At 32.8% G+C, this 7,607-nt stretch overlaps 1 pseudogene; it reads right to left on the minus strand.

Moving 5' to 3' along the window:
• Nucleotides 1–5,800: 5,800 nt before the first annotated feature.
• Nucleotides 5,801–5,918, minus strand: LOC112484452 (annotated as a pseudogene).
• Nucleotides 5,919–7,607: the final 1,689 nt, after the last annotated feature.

The following is a 7,607-nucleotide window of genomic DNA, read 5'->3' on the forward strand; positions in this document are numbered from 1 at the left end:
TTTAAACCATGTTATCATTTTGTAAATGTGTCACTGGCAAATTGTTTGGAGTTTGTACTCTTACCACCATTTTTTCCACAAATTGTGGTTTTCACTGTGCAATTTTGCATAATATGATGATATTTAAGAACACATATGTTGTGTTATAGCAGAACTGCCATTAGTGAGCAAAAAAGAATAAATTAAGTATTTTCTTATGAGTTTAGTTTCTAATAAGAGGAAGAAGTAAAATAAACATGACACAACAGTGAGTTTTATAGTATGTTAGAAGCTGAGAAATTCTTTAAAAGAAAACAAGAAAAGGAGATAAGATGTCTTAAAATTGAGGTAATTTTTAAAATAAGACAAGCAAACAACTCACTGAGAAGGTGATTATTACACAAATATTTGTAGGAGATAATATTTTATGAAAATATAATTTTTAAAAGTAAAACATGGCTCAGTAAGATGGGCTCGTCGAAGAGCATTTTGCAGAACTTGAAATTTATGAATGATTTAGTAGAGGATATTAGAAAAAAAACTTGATACACTTGATATAAAACTAGTTAATGTCTTCTTAACTATAAGCCATGACCCATAGGGCTTTATTTTTCCCACTGGAGAGGTTTTATATGCATCTTTTATGGTCAAAGATCTGTAAGTCAATATGCAACTTCGCTAAACCTTTATTAATTCATAGATAATAATGAACAATAAATATTGAATCAAAGCACATTCCTTTAAATAATCCATGGGAAAGCCTGTTAAATAATGCTTCCAAATGGCATTAAAAGAACATAACATCCACCTTTCATATTTGTTGGCTTATTTCTAAATATAATTTTTCTTAAGATTGTCAGGATATTTTTAGAAAGAGCTTTTGGGTCAGAGGAATTCACTGGAACAAAAGCCCTCAAGGATAAGTTTTCCTAGACAGTTCTATACAAGTAAGTCACTGTGGTTGGAAGGGAGTATGTGAGGGGAATGAGACTCTGTAGTGCTCTGTCGGCCATAAATAGAATTTTGACTTTTAGATAGAATAAAATGGGGAGCTATGAAAGAATCTCATTACAGTAAAGACATCTGACATTTAACTGAAAAGGATTGTTGTATTGTGAATGCATACAGAGGGTTCAGTTAGGTGCAGAAATATCAATTGTGTGGCTATTAAAATAATTCATGCTTAGATCAGTGTGGTGTTCATGAAAGTGGTGTGAAGTCATCAGAATCTAGATGCAGATTTGATAGGAGAGAAGCAGGATTTACTAAAGAATTACATTTGAAGTGTGAGAGGATGTTTGAACTCAAAACAACTAGAAGATGTAAAGTTGTCATTAACTGAGAAGATTTTGTTTGGAGCAAGTTTAGAGAGTGAGATCAGAAGTTTAGTTTTAGATCTAAGTCTGTGTTACATCTTGTCTCAACTTCTTAGCCCAAAGTTTGAATGTTTAATTTAGAGCAAAGAGACAAAATCACCTCTGCAAAAAAAGAAACAAAACAAAAACAAAACAAAAACAAAACATTTTTTTTTATTTTGAGGTCATGGGTGCAAAATCTTCAGATTTATTTTAGCCATTTTTTAAAAAATGGAGATAGATTAACTCCTTATAAACAAAAATATTTCAATTACTGTAATAAAATAGTAAAAATAGTTATGAAGAAAGGCAAACCAAAAATTTGAAAAGACATTCAATATCTTCTTAGAATGAATTTAAATATGTAATGTTGGTAAATTATAAATTCTGAGGATACTAGTCCAGATGTAAGTTAAAGTTTTGGTTTGAAATCCAGTCTCTAGTAAGCAAAGTCATTAGGCTGCCTGAATATTTGACCCAATCTACTTGTGTTTCAGTTTATTTGATGAAGGATTAAATAAACTTAAATAATTAATTTTCTCAAGGTTTCACATACAATGGCACCTAACTATTATTGTCTATATAGCTTTTCGTATTTATTTAAGTCACAGAATTCATTTCAATTGTTTCAAAATATAAGATATTCAACTGTGGATAGATGTACTATGCCACTATAACACCATATAAAAATAATCTTTAAAATTGTGAAAAATAAACAGCCGATTATTATCATTATTAGCATTATTTCTAAATTCAAATTCTAAAATCCTTTTATTTAATTTTTTTACTTGCTAAGATATAATAGTCCAACAATGATTCAATTTTTTAAAAATTATCTATTATAAAATTAAACTGAGGAAGAAGAAAATAATCGTGTTTAATCATATTATACGTGCCTTTGATTTTTGTTAAAAGACATATTTATGCGTTTCATTATTAAATAAAATACAATTAGATATATATTAATTTTATATATGGATTTAAAAATTAAATCTATACGTATATAATTGTCAACATTTTTCTTATATGACTAATGATCTAGATTCTAGAAGCATAAGTTAAATGTTCTCATAATAAAAAATAAATTGTATTAAGTGAAAAATATATTAAGCTATTCTGTGTATTCTTTAAAACATTCTATTTTAGCTATTTTAGTGGATATGGGACAGAGAACTCAAAACTATAAATGAATCATATTTCAAAATATTTTAAGAGCCTCTGGGATTCAGGGGAAAAGAACTGTCTTTTTGTCAATCACGAAATAATTAAAGAGAGTAGGGTCTTTGTGTATGTGTGTGTGTGTGCGTGTGTGTGTGTAGTTGTTTTCTTTTTCTTTTCTCTTTTTTTTAAGAATATGTTCAAATTCTGACCATAATGTAAGATATATTTTTTGTTTTGTTTTTGGTCCAAATCTCCCCGAGTTTACTGTTTTATGTATACTAATGGCTTTTTAATGTTAGTTAAACTTTACAGATATAGTTCTTCTCTGGGATTTTTTTGTTGCCATTCTTTCTATTTGTTCTTGCTTTCTTTAGTTATTTATTTACTTTTTAGGAAGGTAGTTTTAATTGCAAACCACAGTTGTGAAGAAGAAAACAAATCATGTGTAGGAAGTGAGATAAACTGATTAGATTAAATCATTCTTAGAATTGGAGGTAGGGTTAATCCTTCACAAATCACATGGCTAATAATAATAGAGGGATGGTTTTTAAAAGAAGTATTCTGTGGTAATCTGATAGAAAGAATGAATGTAGGAAATTCAACACCAGATAGCAAGAGTTTCTTGTGAAAATGAAGTGTCAACACAATGTGAGTTGCCTGAACCAAATTAAATGCCCGAACCAAACAATTTGGATGCCCCAAAATGTTAGTTCTACATACCCATTTGGAGTAATCAGTAATATTTTTATGATGTATGATGAATCACAATATATCTTAATATAGATACAAACATTTGAAAAATGAAATGACTATCTCTTTTATATATTTTTTAAACATGCTATTCTTGTGCAATACACTTATTCTCACTTTCATGAAATTCACTATGCTCTTTTGCATGATAGACAAAGATATATAGTAAAAGTTAGATCTTTCTTGTTCCAATTTTAACTCATCATAAGCACATTTTGGTATTCCTTTAATTGCTGTCAGTATTATAAGTTCATGTTGTATTTTTGCCACTTTAAAGACTTTTAGGATCTCAAGTCAAGATGATGAAGAAGGTAAATGCTGTGATCTCTTCTTCTCATGACCACATCAAAATTACAACTGAACTACAGAATAACCATCATTGAGAATCACCTGAAGTCTAGCTGAATAGAAGTTCTATAACTAAGGACATACAGAAGAAGCCACATCGAGACTAATAAGAGGGGTGGAAATATGAAACCAATTGGTCCCACATTCACGTGTAGTGGTTAAAAATTGAGAGGGATATTTCTGCTATAGAGTTCCTCTTTGAGAAGTGAGGGCACCCAACCCCATACCAGTTTCCCCAAAATAGGTTTCCAGTGCTGGGAAGAGATGTCTCCACAACATCTGGCTGTGAAAATCAGCAGAGTTTGTGGCTAAGAGAAATAGAAGGCTGCTAGCATCCCAGGCACTCCTCTTAAAGAGCCCATGCATGAATTGACCTGCATATGAACTCACTAAATCTGATCTCCAACACTGAAGCAGAAGCTTGAAATGTGCCAGGGACAAATGAAGAGGAACTGAATTGTCTGGCTTTGGTGCAAGGGCTGGAGGGGCAGATATTTCTCAGAGAAAAGTGCTGGCAAAGGGCATTGTTCCTTTGTTGAGCCCTCTCTCACATAGCATGCAGACTTAGGTGGACACCATATCTGAGTCTTCATCAAACGAGCTAATACCTTTTTGCCCTATCCTGGTGATTTCCTGAGACCCCACATCAACAAAATTACAGGCTTACCCAAGTCACTTTTAATAGTTTTTCCTCATAAACAGCTTGTCTTGGCTCCTGCTGTAGACATTCTTAAAATTTCTCAAAGGTTTACAAACCCCAAACAAGCAGACTCTGACCTCAGCATGCTCCATACCCCTTGCTAAGCAGCCCAAGCCTAGCATTGGTGGCAGCTGACCTAGGTTTAAGGCTTGGCCCTCCCAGACACCTCTAAGCTTAGTATGGATGACAGCCCTCTGTGAATTGCTTTCTGACTCATGCCATGTGGCCCCAGAAAGGGCACAGGCTGGGCTGAACATGGTCTGTGTGGGGGGAGGGGGGTGGGGAGCTCCTGGGAGGTCCCAAAACTGAAATGCCTGGTAGCCAGCTACAGAATAAGCCAGAGCACCACCCAGGTACCTCCTCAGAACATACACTTAAAGAGCAGACTGGGCAGGCACTAGAGCCGTGCTAAAGCAAATCCTACTCCACAGGGTTAGTCTCTGTATAATAGCTTCTCCACTGTAGTCACTGCCAGTTCTCCCAGCCAATCAGTCCAAAGGTCAATCCCTCCCACTGACATGCAAACGGCAATCAAGGCTCAACGACAACAGGAGGGCACACACAGCACACACAAGTAATACACCTGTAGCACCTGGCTCAGGTGACCAGGAAGACTGTGCCACTTAGCCCCATAGGACACTGACTACATAAGGCCACTCTACTAAGACTGGGAGACATAGCAGCTCTACCTAATACATAGAACAAAACACAAGGAGGCAGCCAAAAAAGGGAGACAAAGAAACATATCCCAAATAAAAGAACAGAAGAAAACTTCAGAAGAATTAAACAAAATAAAGACAAGCAATCTACCAGATACAGAATTGAAAACATCGATTATAAGGATGTTCAATGATCTCAGTGAGAACTTGAACAGAGATAGAGAACATAAAAATGGATATAGAAAACATTTTTAAAAAGTCAGAAATGAAAAAAAAATACAATAACTGGAATAAAGACTACATTAGAGGGACCCAAAAGTAGATTAGATGAAGCAGAGAATCTAATCAGCAATTTGGAAGATAAGGTAACAGAAAATACCCAATCAAAGCAACCAAGAGAAAAAAAAAAATCCAAAATAATAAGATTAGTTTAAGGGTCCTCTGAGACAACATTTGTGTTATAGGAGTACCAGAAGAAGAGAGAGAGAGTAAGAGATTAAGAAAGTTTTTGAAGAAATAATGATAAAAAATTCCCTAACCCAGTGAAGGAAATAGACATACAACCTCAGGAAGCTCATTGAGTCCCAAACAAGATGAACCCAAAGAGGCCCACAATTATAATTAAAATGCTAAACATTAAAGAAAAAGACAGAATCTTAAAAGCAACAAGAGAAAAGCATTTAATTACCTACAAAAGAACAGCCATTGTCAGCTGATTTTTATTTTATTTTATTTTATTTCTTTTATTTTATTTTATTATTTTTATTTTTTAGGTGAGGCAACCCTTGGTTGACCTCACAGATTGCAAGGACCTTGTCAGCTTACAATCCCTTATTTTTTATTTTGTACGCCTACAGCACCTGGTATTCCTAGGTGGTCTCCATCCAAGTACTAAACAGGCTCGACCCTGCTTAGCTTCCAAGATCAGACAGGATCGAGCTTGTTCAGGGTGGCATGGCCAGAGACAAAGACAAAGAAAGAATCCTAAAAGCAACAAGAGGAAAGCATTTAATTATCTACAAGGGAACACCCATTGTCAGCTGATTTTGTAACAGAAATTTTGCAGGCCAGAAGGAATTGGCATCAAATATGCAAAGTGGTGAAAAATGTGAACCTATAACCAGGATTACTCTACCCAGCAAAGCTATCCTTTAGAATTAAAGAAAGATTAATAGCTTTCCAGACAGAAAAAAAAAAAAAAAGCTTACAAAGTTTATCACAACTAAACCAGTATTAAAAGAAATGTTAGAGACTTATTTAAGTAGAAGAAAAAAATTTAAAAATATGAACAACAAAATGGTAATATTATGTATCTATCAACAATTACTTTAAATGTAAATGAAATAAATGTTCTAATCAAGAGACATAGGGTGGCTGAATGAATAAGAAAATGATACCTTACATATATTGCCTATAAGAGACTCACTTCAAATTGAACAATACACACAGACTGAAAATAAAGGAATGGGAAAAGGTATTTTGTGAAAATGGAAACAAAGAAATAATTTTTAGAAAAATAACTGAGGTAGTAATACTTATACAAGACAAAATTGACTTTAAAACAAAGGCTGTAACAGGAGACAAAGAAGGACCCAATAATTCCACTTCTGGGTATTTATCCAAAGAAACCCAAAACACTTCTTCAAAGAACATGTGCATCCATATGTTCATTGCAGCAGTATTTACAATAGCTAAGATATGGAGACAATCTGGATGTCCATCGATGGAAGAGTAGACAAAGAAGTGGTACATATATGCAATACTACCCAGTCATATAAAAGAATGAAATATTGTCATCTGCAACAATGTGGATGGACATAGAGGGTATTGTGTTGCGTAGAATACATCAGACAGAGAAAGACATATACTATATGATTTCACTTATATGTGGAATATAAAGAACAATGTAAATTAAAAAAGAACACATAGATACAGAGAACATTTTGATGATTGACAGGAAGAGGTTTGGGGGAATGGGTGATATAGGGGAAGGGATTAAAAAGTACAAATTAGTAGTTAGAAAATACTCATAGGGATATAAGTTATAACATAAGAAATATAGTCAATAATATTGTCATAACAATGTATGGTGTCAGATGGGTACTAGATTTATCAGGGTGTTCACTTTGTAAGTTATATAAATGTTTAATCATTATGTTGTATACTTGACACTAATGTAATACTGTGTTAGCTATAATTGAAAAATAATATATTATGTATATATACATATATACATATATATATAATAGACTTTTAGGTTTTAACTATATTAGATTATGGTCATGAAAGTGCTTAGTAGGCTGTTTTGGCACTATTTATGTGGATCTTATTAAAGCAAATAAGGAACCATTCTGTGCTTAAAATCATGTTTATTTCAGTTCTAAAATCATGCTTTTCTATGAAAATGGACTCCACTAATATTATATCTCTTTTATATTTTTCTTTATTAATCTGCATGTATTTCAGTTCTGACTGATTATTTTTATCACTAGGAAATCAAAATCAAGATAAATATATAGATATTATCTATATAAAATTTATGTCAGGATGACATAGAAATCAAATCTATAGTAAACAAACATTTGTTTAAAAGTAAAAGTTTTTGAAAATTAAAGTGTAAATTAAACAAGCTACTAAAATTCTTAATGTTATAAT

The sequence above is a fragment of the Pteropus alecto genome, unplaced genomic scaffold, assembly GCF_000325575.1.
Source record: "Pteropus alecto unplaced genomic scaffold, ASM32557v1 scaffold75, whole genome shotgun sequence".
NCBI classification, from domain to species: Eukaryota; Metazoa; Chordata; class Mammalia; order Chiroptera; family Pteropodidae; genus Pteropus; species Pteropus alecto.